At 47.3% G+C, this 19835-nt stretch overlaps 1 pseudogene; it reads right to left on the reverse strand.

Annotated features, from left to right (window-relative positions):
• The window catches only part of LOC115117669 (semaphorin-5B-like), an 81080-nt pseudogene that overhangs the window by 4977 nt on the left and 56268 nt on the right, over positions 1-19835 (reverse strand).

The raw sequence follows: 19835 nt of genomic DNA on the forward strand, positions 1-19835 counted from the left end.
TTCAACCAGCCAATAGAGTCAAAGCTCCCCACAATCACAGAGTACCATTTTCTGCAGCAAAACCAACCAAGCACTGCCCATAAAGTGATGGTCAGCTGGCTATTTAGCAGTGTGTTCAAAATGTTGGGGACTGACCTGGCACCTCGGGGGGCTGGCAGGGCCTGCTCGCGGTGGCATTGCCCTGACACAGGCTGGGGTCTGCCTCCCGTTCCCCACACTCCCTGCTGCGATGCTGCAGCCCCTCCTCGTCACACTCCCCCCACTCTGACCACGGCAGCCGGCCACCTGGAGGAACAGCAGATGAGGAGTGGAGGGGGTTGGAGGAGAGAGAGGAGAGGGTGGACGGAGACAAGAGAGGATGATGAGTTGTGGTACCACTATAAGTCAAAGCCACAGTGAACTCAGCATAGCGGCTACATAACCTTAACATGACTTATGCACCATCCTTTAAATTAAATGACTTACTTTGAATGCTGAACATTTTTAAAACAATATTTGTATGAACGAATTCTGCAAATATGTGTACCTGTGCAGGATATGTGTATGACTGAGTGCTGCATATCTTTCATCTGTGAATCTGTTCAGTCTGCATACCTTCACAGGTGTGTGTGTTGCACAGGGCCTCTTCAGTGTGCAGGCCGATGCAGATGTCACCTCCGTTGGTGGGGGCAGGGTTGCTACAGGTACGGGTACGCTGGTAGTGCCCACCTCCACAGGTGGCGGAGCAGTGAGACCATGACGCCCAGCACGACCAGGTTCCTTTCACTGGACACACACACACACACCAAACTCTTATAGAAAATATAAACGGTTTATTTCCTGTAGTCCTTCACAGTCAGTATACAGGTTGAAAAGGGCTGATTTGGACCCTGATAAGCACCTACATTGGAACACAGTGGCTGTATAGTAACATGTTACACAGCTCTGGCTCTGTTTCGACTGACAGACGTTCTGAACTCGTGCACCACGCGCAACGAGAAGTTGCCCCCCATCCCTCCAGATAATTAGGCAACTTCTTCACATTTGTCGTTGTCTGAGTGAGGGGAATGCTGTAAATTACGAGGACTCGATGTATTTTGAAAGAGGATACGTTGAGATTTATAATAAATACCGCTTTGACGTCATACAAGCCAAATGCGCACTTCACATTTCCATATCATAAAACTCATGTCATATAGTGTCAACATTTATGATCACTATGTTGAAGTACAGTTAGTTACAAGATGACATGGTGTTATACCCTGGGTTGTCCTGAACAAAATGAGTCTGTTAGTTACAAGATGACATGGTGTTATACCCTGGGTTGTCCTGAACAGAATGAGTCTATGTTAGTTACAAGATGACATGGTGTTATACCCTGGTTTGTCCTGAACAGAATGGGTCTGTTAGTTACAAGATGATATGGTGTTATACCCTGGGTTGTCCTGAACAGAATGAGTCTGTTAGTTACAAGATGACATGGTGAGTCTATAGTTACAAGATGACATGGTGTTATACCCTGGGTTGTCCTGAACAGAATGAGTCTGTGTTAGTTACAAGATGACATGGTGTTATACCCTGGGTTGTCCTGAACAGAATGAGTTGTGTTAGTTACAAGATGACATGGTGTTATACCCTGAACAGAATGAGTCTGTTAGTTACAAGATGACATGGTGTTATACCCTGGGTTGTCCTGAACAGAATGAGTCTGTTAGTTACAAGATGACATGGTGTTATACCCTGGGTTGTCCTGAACAGAATGAGTCTGTTAGTTACAAGATGACATGGTGTTATACCCTGGGTTGTCCTGAACAGAATGAGTCTGTGTTAGTTACAAGATGACATGGTGTTATACCCTGGGTTGTCCTGAACAGAATGAGTCTGTGTTAGTTACAAGATGACATGGTGTTATACCCTGGGTTGTCCTGAACAGAATGAGTCTGTGGTGTTATACCCTGTTATAAGATGACATGGTGTTATACCCTGGGTTGTCCTGAACAGAATGAGTCTGTGTTAGTTATAAGATGACATGGTGTTATACCCTGGGTTGTCCTGAACAGAATGAGTCTGTGTTAGTTACAAGATGACATGGTGTTATACCCTGGGTTGTCCTGAACAGAATGAGTCTGTTAGTTACAAGATGACATGGTGTTATACCCTGGGTTGTCCTGTACAGAATGAGTCTGTTAGTTACAAGATGACATGGTGTTATACCCTGGGTTGTCCTGAACAGAATGAGTCTGTGTTAGTTACAAGATGACATGGTGTTATACCCTGGGTTGTCCTGAACAGAATGAGTCTGTTAGTTACAAGATGACATGGTGTTATACCCTGGGTTGTCTTGAACAGAATGAGCCTGTGTTAGTTACATTGTCAACATGTTCCGTGGACCACGCTGCAGAATACATTCAATCCCAGTGGTGGGAAAAGTACCCAACTGTCATACTTGAGTAAAAGTAGCGATACCTTAAAAGAAAATGAAGTGAAAGTGAAAGTCACCCAGTAAAATACTTCTTGAGTAAAAGTCTAAAAGTATTTGGTCTTAAATGTACTTAAGTATCAGAAGTAAATGTAATCGCAAAAATATCAATCGGAAGTTTACATACACTTAGGTTGGAGTCATTAAAAATCGTTTTTCAACCACTCCACAAATTTCTTGTTAACAAACTATAGTTTTGGCAAGTCGGTTAGGACATCTACTTTGTGCATGACACAAGTCATTATTCCAACAATTGTTTTACAGACAGATTATTTAACTTATAATTCACTGTATCACAATTCCAGTGGGTCAGAAGTTTACATACATTAAGTTGACTGTGCCTTTAAACGGATTGGAAAATCTGTTTATGTCATGGCTTTAGAAGCTTCTGATAGGCTAATTGACATCATTTGAGTCAATTGGAGGTGTACCTGTGGATGTATTTCAAGGCCTAACTTCAAACTCAGTGCCTTTTTGCTTGACATCATGGGAAAATCAAAAGAAATCAGCCAAGACCTCAGAAAAAAAATTGTAGTCCTCCACAAGTCTGGTTCATCCTTGTCTGGTTCATCCAAATGCCTGAAGGTACAAATCTGTACGCAAGTATAAACACCATGGGACCACGCAGTCGTCATACCGCTCAGGAAGGAGACACGTTCTGTCTCCTAGAGATTAACGTACTTTGGTGTGAAAAGTGCAAATCAATCCCAGATCAACAGCAAAGGACCTTGTGAAGATGCTGGAGGAAACAGGTACAAAAGTATCTATATCCACAGTAAAACGAGTCCTATATCGACATAACCCGAAAGGCCGCTCAGCAAGGAAGAAGCCACTGCTCCAAAACCGCCATAAAAAAGCCAGACTACGGTTTGCAACTGCACATTGGGACAAAGATCAAACTTTTTGGAGAAATGTCCTCTGGTCTGATGAAACAAAAATAGAACTGTTTGGCCATAATAACCGTCGTTATGTTTGGAGGGAAAAGGGTGAGGCTTGCAAGCCAAAGAACACCATCCCAACTGTGAAGCACAGGGGTGGCAGCATCATGTTGTGGGGGTACACAAAATAGATGGCATCATGAGGGAAGAAAATTATGTGGATATATTGAAGCAACATCTCAAGACATCAGTCAGGAAGTTAAAGCTTGGTCGCAAATGGGTCTTCCAAATTGACAATGACCCCAAGCATACTTCCAAAGTTATGGCTTAAGGACAACAAAGTCAAGGTATTGGAGTGGCCATCACAAAGCCCTGACCTCAATCCCAAAGAAAATTTGTTGGCAGAACTGAAAAAGCGTGTGCGAGCAAGGAGGCCTACAAACCTGACTCAGTTACACCAGCTCTGTTGGGAGGAATGGGCCAAAATTCACCCAACTTATTGTGGGAAGCTTGTGGAAGGCTACCCATGATGAAATAAATAAAAGCTGAAATAAATCATTCTCTCTACTATTATTCTGACATTTCACATTCTTAAAATAAAGTGGTGATCCTAACTGACCTAAGATAGGGATTTTTACTAGTATTAAATGTCAGGAATTGTGAAAATCTGAGTTTAAATGTATTTGGCTAAGGTGTATGTAAACTTCCCACTTCAACTGTAGGTATCAAAAGTAAAAGTATAAATCATTTCAAATTCCTAATATTAAGCAAACCTGACGGCACGATTTTCTTGTTTTTTTACATTTACGGATAGCCAGGGGCACACTTCAACACTCAGACATCATTTACAAATTAAGCATTTGTGTTTAGTGAGTCTGCCAGATCAGAGGCAGTAGGGATGACCAAGGATGTTCTCTTGATAAGTGCATGAATTAGACCATTTTCCTGTCCTGCAAAGCATTCAAAATGTAACTAGTAATTTTGGGTGTTAAGGAAAATGTATGGAGTAAAAAGTACATTATTTTCTCTAGGAATGTATTGGAGTAAAAGCAAAAGTTGTCAAAAATATAAATAGTAAAGTACAGATACCCCCAAAAACTACTTAAGTAGTATTTGAAAGTATTTTTACTTAAGTACTTAACACCATTCTATGCGCATCAAAATGATGACCTGCTTCTCTGAATTGCCTTGTGAAAACCTAACGTATTTTATAATTTAGCTAGTCATGTTGGCAGTAGAACAAGCTTTCAAATGATGCCCATCTGACCCAGATTGTGATTTATAACGGACTGTTTTTGGAATGTGTAAACAACAGTAATTGTGTGAAGGAGGGATGCAGGTTGTGTTCTAAACAAAACAACAATGAGAGCTAAAAATAGCGCCTTATAGTTGACACTTCTTTGATTTTTAAAAATTTTGTTTTCAACAAATGCGGCAAAAAGTAGAGTAAATGTAAAATGCACATAAATTGGATTCAGTCTTGTGTCAGTCAGGTGAACTGTTGTGTCCTCAACTTTAGTCATCATTTTCCCATCATCTCCAAACCTTTCCCTTTTAATTGCTATCATGGTTTTGCATATACTTTCCATATTTCTTCTGTAAGAAACATTTCAATTTAGCCCAATCCATAAAGGCCCACGAGTGTAAGGGGTTAACTATTTATCCAGATACTGAGTTTTTTTTAACATGTTTTTCTGCACATGAAAACAAAACATTTTATTCATGTTTATTAGACCAGTTTGTTTTTCACTACAGACTTTTAAAGGCAATTTACGCTTAAGCAGCTTTTACCATGAATGCGATCTCCGAGAAAGGCTATCGTCAGCTTTGAAGGAATCCCAATATCGGTTCTACACTGCCCGTTAGGTGAATTGATCAGTACAGTATTTGAGCAGATATACAGTAGCACTGGAGTAGTCAGTGTCTTACCTGGGCAGGGCTGGGAGTTGTAGTCCTGGTACTCCACTGGGGATCCACTACAGGCACTGGAGTAGTCAGTGTCTTACCTGGGCAGGGCTGGGAGTTGTAGTCCTGGTACTCCACTGGGGATCCACTAAAGGCACTGGAGTAGTCAGTGTTTTACCTGGGCATGGCTGGGAGTTGTAGTCCTGGTACTCCACTGGGGATCCACTACAGGCACTGGAGTAGTCAGTGTCTTACCTGGGCAGGGATGGGAGTTGTAGTCCTGGTACTCCACTGGGGATCCACTACAGGCACTGGAGTAGTCAGTGTCTTACCTGGGCAGGGCTGGGAGTTGCAGTCCTGGTACTCCACTGGGGATCCACTACAGGCACTGGGGCTGCTCTTGCCCTCGGCTGAGGCACAGGTGCGCTTGCGCGTGCGGAAGCCTGTGGCACACTCCTGGGAGCAGGTCGACCATGTCTCCCACGGCGACCACCTGGTGCCACCTGGTTGTCGGAGCAAAGGTCGACCACTACTGCCTCCACTGGCCCTGACCAAGTCTTCAACCAGAGCTGAACCACAGATATACTCATACATGAGACATTACAACACAAAAGGTGATTTACAATATTCTTTTTACTTCTCAAAGTCATAAATATGTTGTTTTCCTAATGGTATGGCAGGAGAACAGCTCTGATAAACAATGGTCTTCTGTGACCTAAAGCTTGGCAATGCAATAACAGACAATGTGCTGGTTCTAAGAGTGCAGAGGCTTCCTTCCTCATTACATGGCTGTGCAGTTAGAATCTGGGCCAAACATTCAACCGTGGGGTAAAATCTGGGTTAATCGGTTCCAGATGAACTCTTTGAAAAGTGGAAGAAAAGCAACACGTCACCTAAATTATGGAAATGACTTCAATAATGAATTGAAAGCTTTTTATTTTCTGTGTGGTTTGAAACCAGGGCAGCAGTAATATTTTATACTGCCCATGTTACTGTGAGGCCAGATGTCTCCTCTTGAGTCTAGACAGCGCCTCTGTGACATGGTGTTTAGGCCCGGTGACAGCCTGTGACATGGTGTTTAGGCCCGGTGACAGCCTGTGAAATGGTGTTTAGGCCCGGTGACAGCCTGTGACATGGTGTTTAGGCCCGGTGACAGCCTGTGACATGGTGTTTAGGCCCGGTGACAGCCTGTGACATGGTGTTTAGGCCCGGTGACAGCCTGTGAAATGGTGTTTAGGCCCGGTGACAGCCTGTGACATGGTGTTTAGGCCCGGTGACAGCCTGTGACATGGTGTTTAGGCCCAGTGACAGCCTGTGACATGGTGTTTAGGTGTTTAGGCAGTGACAGCCTGTGACATGGTGTTTAGGCCCGGTGACAGCCTGTGACATGGTGTTTTTAGGCCCGGTGACAGCCTGTGACATGGTGTTTAGGCCCGGTGACAGCCTGTGACATTGTGTTTAGGTGTTTAGGCCCGGTGACAGCCTGTGACATGGTGTTTAGGCCCGGTGACAGCCTGTGACATGGTGTTTAGGCCCGGTGACAGTCTGTGACATTGTGTTTAGGCCCGGTGACAGCCTGTGACATGGTGTTTAGGCCCGGTGACAGCCTGTGACATGGTGTTTAGGCCCGGTGACAGCCTGTGACATGGTGTTTAGGCCCGGTGACAGCCTGTGACATGGTGTTTAGGCCCGGTGACAGCCTGTGACATTGTGTTTAGGCCCGGTGACAGCCTGTGACATGGTGTTTAGGCCCGGTGACAGCCTGTGACATGGTGTTTAGGCCCGGTGACCACGCGGTTGCTCTGTAATCTACAAATCGTCGCAAACACATCCTCTCTATATGCCTTGCTTTACATGGAGCCTGTCTTAAATATGCACACACACACACACACACCCTTCTCCCCCGTCTAGTTACTGTCAGCAAGAGAGGCGTTCTGCCTGCCTGTCTGACCTTTAAATCAATGAGAGGCTGTGGACTGTGACACCTACCCCACCCCAGGGAGCCTGTCACTGGGTACGACCGCCCAGATCGTCTCGCCCCAGTGAGCACAGCATGGGTCATCCCAGCTGGCCGATTAAAAACCACAGCCCACTGCATAACATCAGAGACTTAGCAGGCTTTCCTGTCTGTCTGTCTGTCTGTCCAGTACATATGTATGAGTGGGACCTCAGACTTACCTTCAGTCTCACAGGCGGCGGTGCCGTCGTTGGGGCAGACGCGGGTCTCCACCTTCTTCTTGCCCAGCTGCAGCTGATGAGGGTCTGAAAGGAGGGCCCTGCAGGTGTAGCGGGTCCTCTGCTCCTGGCGGGCCCCGTCCTGGGTCACATTCACCGGCATCCAGGGGGTCCAGGGGGTGTTGCGACGGACCTCCGGACACGCCTCCAGGTTACAGGTCTTGTACTCCTAAGGGAGTGTGTTTTAGGGAAGAGGAGAGAGGATTGAAGGATATAGGAAAAGGAGACAGGATATGTCAGCTTCAACCTGACTGTTCATCCTCAGGCTATGATAAATGAATAATGAAAGATGCCATTCACTAGATCACATAAGGGTGTTATCTGTGAGAAAGTTGTAGTAAAGGATGCCTTTGGGGTGTGTGTGTGTGTGTGTGTGTGTGTACCAGAGCACATCCAGGGCAGGTGTTCCCCTTCTCACAGCTCCTGAACCGGGAATGGACCCCTCCTCCACACTTTGCACTGCACTGAGACCAGGAGCCCCAAGACGACCAGAACACAGGCATGGGACATGGGCTCTTGTCATTGCACAGCCTACACACACACACACACACACACACACACACAACACACAAACACACAGTAAACCTGCAGTCCTACTCTTTCTGCCTGGTGGTCTTTGTAAGAGAAGGTGAACCACTGCTTTACAATATGTGCACCATTTCAGGGCATTGCAACGCTGAACGAGGGTCTCCTGCAACGCCACAAGAAAACCTGACAATGTGAACCTGACTGAATGTGAACCTGACTGAATGTGAACCTGACTGAATGTGAACCTGACAGAATGTGAATCTGACTGAAGGTGAACCTGACTGAAGGTGAACCTGACTGTATGTACTGCATTGAGTCCCTCTGTCTCACCTCTCGTCTCGGCCTTGTCCCACACAGACACGCCCCCCATGCCGGGGGGAGGGGTTGTCGCAGGAGCGCTGGCGCACCTCGTACCCGATGCCACAGCTGGTGCTGCACTGACCCCAGGTGGACCAGGGGGTCCAGCCTCCGTTCCTAGAGGAGACAGAGAGACATAGAGACAGAGAGAGACGGACAGAGACAGAGAGAGACGGACAGAGACAGAGAGAGAGACAGAGAGAGAGACAGAGAGACAGACAGAGACAGACAGAGAGAGAGAGAGACAGAGAGACAGAGAGAGAGAGACAGAGAGAGATAGACAGAGACAGAGAGAGATAGAGAGGGAGACAGAGAGAGAGATAAACTCAGAACAACTGGGAAGACACACAGATTCACCTAAAACTCTAATAGCCTAGTCTATTTTAAACTCTAACAGCTGTCATGACGTTGGCCTCTTTGGGTATAGCAAGCCCATCCCCCTCTCCCTGCCTCCCCCTTTCCTCCATCAACTAGGTTGCTGTGGTCAGAGAGACGTCGTAAATTCCTGAGGATCTCTTCATGGACACACAGTATAGAGAGAGTAGATTTTCATGGAGAACAAAGGAAATCCTTCCACCTCACAGAACTTGAGGTACGAACAAATTTCATGTTCCCGGAGAAAGTATAAAAGATCGGTGAAGAATCCAGCTACGAACTGGTCCGTTTGTCACGACTTGGGGAAGCTCATGGGAGACGGTGTGGCCACATTACCATAACGCAGTTTATATAATATCACCAGATATGAGGTTTACATCTTTTATTTTATTTTTATTTCACCTTTATTTAACCAGGTAGGCAAGTTGAGAACAAGTTCTCATTTACAATTGCGACCTGGCCAAGATAAAGCAAAGCAGTTCGACACATACAACAACACAGAGTTACACATGGAGTAAAACAAACATGCAGTCAATAATACAATATAGCAAGTAAAACAATGGAATGGTAGATTTGCAGTGGAAGAATGTGCAAAGTAGAAATAAAAATAATGGGGTGCAAAGGAGCAAAATAAATAAAATAAATAAATACAGTAGGGAAAGAGGTAGTTGTTTGGGCTAAATTATAGATGGGCTATGTACAGGTGCAGTAATTTGTGAGCTGCTCTGACAGCTGGTGCTTGAAGCTAGTGAGGGAGATAAGTGTTTCCAGTTTCAGATACTTTCTTATGTTCGTTCCAGTCATTGGCAGCAGAGAACTGGAAGGAGTGGCGGCCAAAGTAAGAATTGGTTTTGGGGGTGACCAGAGCGATATACCTGCTGGAGAGCAGGTGGGTGCTGCTATGGTGACCAGAGAGATATACCTGCTGGAGCGCGTTCTACTAGTGGGTGTTGCTATGGTGACCAGCGAGCTGAGATAAGGGGGTACTTTACCTAGCAGGGTCTTGTAGATGACATGGAGCCAGTGGGTTTGGCTACGAGTATGAAGCGAGGGCCAGCCAACGAGAGCGTACAGGTCGCAATGGTGGGTAGTATATGGGGCTTTGGTGACAAAATGGATGGCACTGTGATAGACTGCATCCAATTAGTTGAGTAGGGTATTGGAGGCTATTTTGTAAATGACATCGCCGAAGTCGAGGATTGGTAGGATGGTCAGTTTTACAAGGGTATGTTTGGCAGCATGAGTGAAGGATGCTTTGTTGTGAAATAGGAAGCCAATTCTAGATTTAACTTTGGATTGGAGATGTTTGATGTGGGTCTGGAAGGAGAGTTTACAGTCTAACCAGACACCTAGGTATTTGTAGTTGTCCACGTATTCTAAGTCAGAGCCGTCCAGAGTAGTGATGTTGGACAGGTAGGCAGGTGCAGGCAGCGATCGGGTGAAGAGCATGCATTTAGTTTTACTTGTATTTAAGAGCAATTGGAGGCTACGGAAGGAGAGTTGTATGGCATTGAAGCTTGCCTGGAGGGTTGTTAACACAGTGTCCAAAGAAGGGCCAGAATTATACAGAATGGTGTCGTCTGCGTAGAGGTGGATCAGAGACTCACCAGCAGCAAGAGCGACATGATTGATGTATACAGAGAAGACAGTCGGTCCAAGAATTGAACCCTGTGGCACCCCCATAGAGACTGCCAGAGGTCCGGACAACAGACCCTCCAATTTGACACACTGAACTCTATCAGAGAAGTAGTTGGTGAACCAGGTGAGGCAATCATTTGAGAAACCAAGGCTGTCGAGTCTGCCGATGAGGATGTGGTGATTGACAGAGTCGAAAGCCTTGGCCAGATTAATGAATACGGCTGCACAGTAATGTTTCTTATCGATGGCGGTTATGATATCGATAAGGACCTTGAGCGTGGCTGAGGTGTACCCATGACCAGCTCTGAAACCAGATTGCATAGCAGGGAGGGTATGGTGAGATTCGAAATGGTCGGTAATCTGTTTGTTGACTTGGCTTTCGAAGACCTTAGAAAGGCAGGGCAGGATAGATATAGGTCTGTAGCAGTTTGGGTCAAGAGTGTCCCCCCCTTTGAAGAGGGGGATGACCACAGCTGCTTTCAATCTATGGGAATCTCAGACGACACGAAAGAGAGGTTGAATAGGCTAGTAATAGGGGTGGCAACAATTTCGGCGGATAATTTTAGAAAGAAAGGGTCCAGATTGTCTAGCCCGGCTGATTTGTAGGGGTCCAGATTTTGCAGCTCTTTCAGAACATCAGCTGACTGGATTTGGGAGAAGGAGAAATGGGGAAGGCTTGGGCGAGTTGCTGTGGGGGGTGCAGTGCTGTTGACCGGGGTAGGGGTAGCCAGGTGGAAAGCATGGCCAGCCATAGAAAAATGCTTATTGAAATTCTCAATTATAGTGGATTTATCAGTGGTGACAGTGTTTCCTATCTTCAGTGCTGTGGGCAGCTGGGAGGAGGTGTTCTTATTCTCTATGGACTTTACAGTGTCCCAGAACGTTTTTGAGTTAGTGTTGCAGGAAGCAAATTTCTGCTTGAAAAAGCTAGCCTTGGCTTTTCTAACTGCCTGTGTATATTGGTTTCTAGCTTCCCTGAAAAGCTGCATATCACGGGGGCTGTTCGATACTAATGCAGAACGCCATAGGATGTTTTTGTGTTGGTTAAGAGCAGTCAGGTCTGGGAAGAACCGAGGGCTATATCTGTTAGTACATCTAATTGTTGTATAAGATGAATGAGTGAGTCTGATACTGTTTACACAACACAATTGATGTATGGATGACTCATAGTGAAGACTGGGTTCGTGCAGATAACCAACAATTTACAACGTTTGGAATGAGACTAACGTGAGGGAGAGTAAATAATATAAAATATCTGAAAAGTTATTTTAGGAAATGATAACTTTTTAATCTGAATATTTTTCCTTGGTGCCCCGACTTCCTAGTTAATTAGTTACGTGATTAATCAGTTAATCGCGTAATAACTCATTACAGAGACTCTTTGATAAAAAAACAATCAGTCTTCAGTTAATGATAGTAAAGATACGACACAGCCTTCTCTATTGTAAACTCTAATATCCTAGTCTATTGTAAACTCTAATATCCTAGTCTATTGTAAACTCTAATAGCCTAGTCTATTGTAAACTCTAATAGCCTAGTCTATTGTAAACTCTAATAGCCTAGTCTATTGTAAACTCTAATAGCCTAGTCTATTGTAAACTCTAATAGCCTAGTCTATTGTAAACTCTAATAGCCTAGTCTATTGTAAACTCTAATAGCCTAGTCTATTGTAAACTCTCTGAAAGCAGAAGAATAGAAGAACAGAACAAACATTGCTGAGGCAACATGTGCTTGTCTGGGAAGCTGACTGGGCTGAGGCATAAAAAAATCCACCTAATGTGTTTAAGTGCTTCAGGCTGGTGGAGCTTCCCTTCTAATTAAATTGGTGCTTCCTGTAAAAGACCATTTAATTTCAGCACCTCCGTCTCTCTCCTGCATAGTAACACAGTAAAGTAAGCAACAGGAAGCCACCAGTGAAGACCGTAATCTCTCTAATAACACACACACACACACACACACACACACACACACACACACACACACACACACACACACACACACACACACACACACACACACACACACACGTGCTATACTGAGAGGTGACAGTCCTTCGGTTTTCAACTCACTCTCTAGATAAATCCAATCTCTTTTGCCTAATGAGGGAAACCTCTAATAATAGAGGGCAAGGGAGTCCTTGAGTTTCCTCTGAGAACATGTCAACACTGTCTGGTAGTTGGACTCTGCTGCTGCTGGTCTGATTCTACTTGAGTTTCCTCTGAGAACATGTCAACACTGTCTGGTAGTTGGACTCTGCTGCTGGTCTGATTCTACTACTTGAGTTTCCTCTGAGAACATGTCAACACTGTCTGGTAGTTGGACACTGCTGCTGGTCTGATTCTACTACTTGAGTTTCCTCTGAGAACATGTCAACACTGTCTGGTAGTTGGACTCTGCTGCTGGTCTGATTCTACTACTTGAGTTTCCTCTGAGAACATGTCAACACTGTCTGGTAGTTGGACTCTGCTGCTGGTCTGATTCTACTAGAGTTTCCTCTGAGAACATGTCAACACTGTCTGGTAGTTGGACTCTGCTGCTGCTGGTCTGATTCTACTAGAGTTTCCTCTGAGAACATGTCAACACTGTCTGGTAGTTGGACTCTGCTGCTGGTCTGATTCTACTTGAGTTTCCTCTGAGAACATGTCAACACTGTCTGGTAGTTGGACTCTGCTGCTGGTCTGATCCTACTACTTGAGTTTCCTCTGAGAACATGTCAACACTGTCTGGTAGTTGGACTCTGCTGCTGCTGGTCTGATCCTACTACTTGAGTTTCCTCTGAGAACATGTCAACACTGTCTGGCTTGATGCCTTGATAAGCTCCTTTCCTGAGGACGGCTCACCTCTCACAGTTCTGGGCGACTTTAACCTCCCCACGTCTACCTTTCTCATTCCTCTCTGCCTCCTTCTTTCCACTCCTCTCCTCTTTTGACCTCTCCCTCTCACCTTCCCCCCCTACTCACAAGGCAGGCAATACGCTCGACCTCATCTTTACTAGATGCTGTTCTTCCACTAACCTCATTGCAACTCCCCTCCAAGTCTCCGACCACTACCTTGTATCCTTTTCCCTCTCGCTCTCATCCAACACTTCCCACACTGCCCCTACTCGGATGGTATCGCGCCGTCCCAACCTTCGCTCTCTCTCCCCCGCTACTCTCTCCTCTTCCATCCTATCATCTCTTCCCTCTGCTCAAACCTTCTCCAACCTATCTCCTGATTCTGCCTCCTCAACCCTCCTCTCCTCCCTTTCTGCATCCTTTGACTCTCTATGTCCCCTATCCTCCAGGCCGGCTCGGTCCTCCCCTCCCGCTCCGTGGCTCGACGACTCATTGCGAGCTCACAGAACAGGGCTCCGGGCAGCCGAGCGGAAATGGAGGAAAACTCGCCTCCCTGCGGACCTGGCATCCTTTCACTCCCTCCTCTCTACATTTTCCTCTTCTGTCTCTGCTGCTAAAGCCACTTTCTACCACTCTAAATTCCAAGCATCTGCCTCTAACCCTAGGAAGCTCTTTGCCACCTTCTCCTCCCTCCTGAATCCTCCTCCCCCCCCCCTCCTCCCTCTCTGCAGATGACTTCGTCAACCATTTTGAAAAGAAGGTCGACGACATCCGATCCTCGTTTGCTAAGTCAAACGACACCGCTGGTTCTGCTCACACTGCCCTACCCTGTGCTCTGACCTCTTTCTCCCCTCTCTCTCCAGATGAAATCTCGCGTCTTGTGACGGCCGGCCGCCCAACAACCTGCCCGCTTGACCCTATCCCCTCCTCTCTTCTCCAGACCATTTCCGGAGACCTTCTCCCTTACCTCACCTCGCTCATCAACTCATCCCTGACCGCTGGCTACGTCCCTTCCGTCTTCAAGAGAGCGAGAGTTGCACCCCTTCTGAAAAAACCTACACTCGATCCCTCCGATGTCAACAACTACAGACCAGTATCCCTTCTTTCTTTTCTCTCCAAAACTCTTGAACGTGCCGTCCTTGGCCAGCTCTCCCGCTATCTCTCTCAGAATGACCTTCTTGATCCAAATCAGTCAGGTTTCAAGACTAGTCATTCAACTGAGACTGCTCTTCTCTGTATCACGGAGGCGCTCCGCACTGCTAAAGCTAACTCTCTCTCCTCTGCTCTCATCCTTCTAGACCTATCGGCTGCCTTCGATACTGTGAACCATCAGATCCTCCTCTCCACCCTCTCCGAGTTGGGCATCTCCGGCGCGGCCCACGCTTGGATTGCGTCCTACCTGACAGGTCGCTCCTACCAGGTGGCGTAGCGAGAATCCGTCTCCTCACCACGTGCTCTCACCACTGGTGTCCCCCAGGGCTCTGTTCTAGGCCCTCTCCTATTCTCGCTATACACCAAGTCACTTGGCTCTGTCATAACCTCACATGGTCTCTCCTATCAGGTAGGACAGACGACACACAATTAATCTCCTCCTTTCCCCCTTCTGATGACCAGGTGGCGAATCGCATCTCTGCATGTCTGGCAGACATATCAGTGTGGATGACGGATCACCACCTCAAGCTGAACCTCGGCAAGACGGAGCTGCTCTTCCTCCCGGGGAAGGACTGCCCGTTCCATGATCTCGCCATCACGGTTGACAACTCCATTGTGTCCTCCTCCCAGAGCGCTAAGAACCTTGGCGTGATCCTGGACAACACCCTGTCGTTCTCAACTAACATCAAGGCGGTGGCCCGTTCCTGTAGGTTCATGCTCTACAACATCCGCAGAGTACGACCCTGCCTCACACAGGAAGCGGCGCAGGTCCTAATCCAGGCACTTGTCATCTCCCGTCTGGATTACTGCAACTCGCTGTTGGCTGGGCTCCCTGCCTGTGCCATTAAACCCCTACAACTCATCCAGAACGCCGCAGCCCGTCTGGTGTTCAACCTTCCCAAGTTCTCTCACGTCACCCCGCTCCTCCGCTCTCTCCACTGGCTTCCAGTTGAAGCTCGCATCCGCTACAAGACCATGGTGCTTGCCTACGGAGCTGTGAGGGGAACGGCACCTCAGTACCTCCAGGCTCTGATCAGGCCCTACACCCAAACAAGGGCACTGCGTTCATCCACCTCTGGCCTGCTCGCCTCCCTACCACTGAGGAAGTACAGTTCCCGCTCAGCCCAGTCAAAACTGTTCGCTGCTCTGGCCCCCAATGGTGGAACAAACTCCCTCACGACGCCAGGACAGCGGAGTCAATCACCACCTTCCGGAGACACCTGAAACCCCACCTCTTTAAGGAATACCTAGGATAGGATAAAGTAATCCTTCTCACCCCCCCCCCACATTTACATTTACATTTAAGTCATTTAGCAGACGCTCTTATCCAGAGCGACTTACAAATTGGTGCGTTCACCTTATGACATCCAGTGGAACTGCCACTTTACAATAGTGCATCTAAATCTTTTAAGGGGGGGGTGAGAAGGATTACTTTATCCTATCCTAGGTATTCCTTAAAGAGGTGGGGTTTCAGGTGTCTCCGGAAGGTGGTGATTGACTCCGCTGTCCTGGCGTCGTGAGGGAGTTTGAATGAAAGCGGACTCAAACGCGCGTCAGCCCAACTGGAATCAGGTGCTCAAATGAGAGACTTGATAATCCCCAAAAGCTCCAGGAAACACTCCAGGAAATACTCTGACTCTGCTGACGGTCATGACTATTCCACCTTTGGGAAGTCAGTAACCGTTATGATATTTGGTACTGAATGATGAATAGTAGACTGTAACTTCCCTTCTCTTCTTCCTCTACCGTACCTGGAACAGTTGGCCACCTCTACAGTACCTGGAACAGTTGGCCACCTCTACAGTACCTGGAACAGTTGGCCACCTCTACAGTACCTGGAACAGTTGGCCACCTCTACAGTACCTGGAACAGTTGGCCACCTCTACAGTACCTGGAACAGTTGGCCACCTCTACAGTACCTGGAAGAGTTGGCCACCTCTACAGTACCTGGAACAGTTGGCCACCTGGATGGTGGGGCCCTTGCAGTTGGAGCCTCCACACTGAGGGACTGGACTATTACAAGAGCGTGAGCGACACGCGCAACTGGTGCTGGCTCCCTCCCGGTCGTCATGGTTACAGGGTTGCCATGGCGCCCAGGGGCTGAAGCCACCGTCCTGGGTCAGGTTCCTTACCTGTGAGCGGGCAGGAGTTCAGCATCAGAAGGGACCAATCAGAGATTGGGTCAGAATGGTGGCTAATGGGGAAAAGTGGTAGGACAAAGGGGAAGGTGGTAGGAGAGAGGGGAAGGTGGTAGGAGAGAGGGGAAGGTGGTAGGAGAGAGGGGAAGGTGGTAGGAGAGAGGGGAAGGTGGTAGGAGAGAGGGGAAGGTGGTAGGAGAGAGGGGAAAGTGGTAGGAGAGAGGGGAAAGTGGTAGGAGAGAGGGGGAAGGTGGTAGGAGAGAGGGGAAAGTGGTAGGAGAGAGGGGAAAGTGGTAGGAGAGAGGGGAAGGGGAAGGTGGTAGGAGAGAGGGGAAGGTGGTAGGAGAGAGGGGAAAGTGGTAGGAGAGGGGAGGGGAAAGGTGGTAGGAGAGAGGGGAAAGGGAGAGGGGAAGTGGTAGGAGAGAGGGGAAAGTGGTAGGAGAGAGGGGAAGGTGGTAGGAGAGAGGGGAAGGTGGTAGGAGAGAGGGGAAGGTGGTAGGAAAGAGGGGAAGGTGGTAGGAGAGAGGGGAAGGGTAGGAGAAGGGAAGTGGTAGAGAGAGGGAAGGTGGTAGGAGAGAGGGGAAGGTGGTAGGAGAGAGGGAAAAGTGGTAGGAGAGAGGGGAAGGTGGTAGGAGAGAGGGGAAGTGGGAAAGTGGTAGGAGAGAGGGGAAAGTGGTAGGAGAGAGGGAAAGTGGTAGGAGAGAGGGGAAGGTGGTAGGAGAAAGGGAAGGTGGTAGGAGAGAGGGGAAGGTGGTAGGAGAGAGGGGAAATTGGTAGGAGAGAGGGGAAAGTGGTAGGAGAGAGGGGAAGGTGGTAGGAGAGAGGGGAAAGTGGTAGGAGAGAGGGGAAGGTGGTAGGAGAGAGGGGAAAGTGGTAGGAGAGAGGGGAAGGTGGTAGGAGAGAGGGGAAAGTGGTAGGAGAGAGGGGAAAGTGGTAGGAGAGAGGGGAAGGTGGTAGGAGAGAGGTGAAGGTGGTAGGAGAGAGGGGAAAGTGGTCGGAGAGAGGGGAAGGTGGTAGGAGAGAGGGGAAGCTTTTAGGAGAGAGGGGAAGGTGGTAGGAGAGAGGGGAAAGTGGTAGGAGAGAGGGAAGGTGGTAGGAGAGAGGGGAAGGTGGTAGGAGAGAGGGGAAGGTGGTAGGAGAGAGGGGAAAGTGTGTGGGGAAAGTAAATTAATGTGTGTGTGTGTGTGTGTGTGTGTGTGTGTGTGTGTGTGTGTGTGTGTGTGTGTGTGTGTGTGTGTGTGTGTGTGTGTGTGTGTGTTTTCCTACATTATCAGGACCCCTAACATTTCACCTGAATGTCCTGAAAAGGTAGGAACACCTGAATTTGTTCAAATGCTATTTTAAGCTTAAAGGTTAGATTCAGGCTTTTTGTGTTATGGTTAGGTTTAGGTTTAAGGGTTTGGTATAAGGTTAGGGTTAGGGTTTTTGGGGTTAAGGTTGGTAGTAGGGTTAGGTTTAGGGGTTAGGGAAAATAGGATTTTTAATGGTCAAACATTTTTACACTCCAAAAAGTTCTGATATTTAATGAAAACAAAATGTGTGTGTATGTTACATATGAGGTGTGTGTGTGTGATACATATGAGGTGTGTGTGTTACATTTGATATGAGGTGTGTGTGTGTGATAGATATGAGGTGTGTGTGTGTGATACATATGAGGTGTGTGTGTGTTACATATGAGGTGTGTGTGTTACATTTGATATGAGGTGTGTGTGTGATAGATATGAGGTGTGTGTATGTGGTGTGTGTGTGTGTTACATATGAGGTGTGTGTGTGATAGATATGAGGTGTGTGTGTGTTTCATATGATATGAGGTGTGTCTGTTACATATGAGGTGTGTGTGTGTGTGTGTGTTACATATGAGGTGTGTGTGTGTGATACATTTGAGGTGTGTGTGTGTTACATATGAGGTGTGTGTGTTACATATGAGGTGTGTATGTTACATATGAGGTGTGTGTGTGATAGATATGAGGTGTGTGTGTGTATGTTACATATGAGGTGTGTGTGTGTGATACATATGATATGAGGTGTGTGTTACATATGATATGAGGTGTGTGTGTTACATATGCTATGAGGTGTGTGTGTTACATATGAGGTGTGTGTGTGTGTGTGTTACATATGAGGTGTGTATGTTACATACAGTATGAGGTGTGTGTGTGTGTGTGATACATATGATATGAGGTGTGTGTGATACATATGAGGTGTGTGTGTGTGTTACATATGAGGTGTGTATGTTACATATGATATGAGGTGTGTGTGTGACCCTTACCGGGCACTCAGTGATATTCTGGCTCCACTGGCTCATGTTGGAACTGTCCTCGATGGTGGTGCAACGCTTCTGCTTACGGTCCCAGCCACAGTAGGGGTCTCGGGCGTCCAGGCAGTGCCTGTAGGACCCCAGGGCACAAAGACAGCAGTCAGTGGAGAGGGACAGCACTGGAAAACACCTCACACCTCAACTCACTCAACAACATGTTAGCGTAAAGCTAGGAAAACCGCTCTCCCCCAATAGAACCCATACAGTATCAGACTGGTGCTAGTTGAGGTGTTGACACATCAAGAAGGACATACTCTGACATATGCTCCACTGTAAGGCACCGTGCCATACAACACGCTTCACTGCAGCTAAGTGTTTGTATGCTCCAGACAAAACACAAGCTAATTTCAGTCATTAAATCCAGGATTGTTAATGAAAAGAAGTTGTCAGAGACCCCGGGAAGGGAACCCCCTAGCTTAGGAATGCTGTTTGACAACGTGTTTGTGAAAAGGCACAGGTTAGGGCAGCCCATAGAAATAGAAATTGGTACAGGACTCTAGTGTTTACCAACTTATAGAAGTAGTAGAAGAAGAGCGTGGACTACTTCAAAATGGAGATGGATGGTGCTGCCCGTGCTCTCACAGACGCCATAATGGGACAGATACAATGATGCGATGTCTATCAAAGTCAATGGGCAGCCTCTCTACCATAAGACTCTGTCTGACAGGCACAGGTGAGGACAGCCTCTCTACCATAAGACTCTGTCTGACAGGCACAGGTGAGGACAGCCTCTCTACCATAAGACTCTGTCTGACAGGCACAGGTGAGGACAGCCTCTCTACCGTAGGACCCTGTCTGACAGGCACAGGTGAGGACAGCCTCTCTACCATAAGACTCTGTCTGACAGGCACAGGTGAGGACAGCCTCTCTACCATAAGACTCTGTCTGACAGGCACAGGTTAAGACTCTGTCTGACAGGCACAGGTGAGGACAGCCTCTCTACCGTAGGACCCTGTCTGACAGGCACAGGTGAGGACAGCCTTTTTACCGTAGGACCCTGTCTGACAGGCACAGGTTAGGACA

Source organism: Oncorhynchus nerka, linkage group LG2, assembly GCF_034236695.1.
Source record: "Oncorhynchus nerka isolate Pitt River linkage group LG2, Oner_Uvic_2.0, whole genome shotgun sequence".
Lineage (NCBI taxonomy): Eukaryota > Metazoa > Chordata > Actinopteri > Salmoniformes > Salmonidae > Oncorhynchus > Oncorhynchus nerka.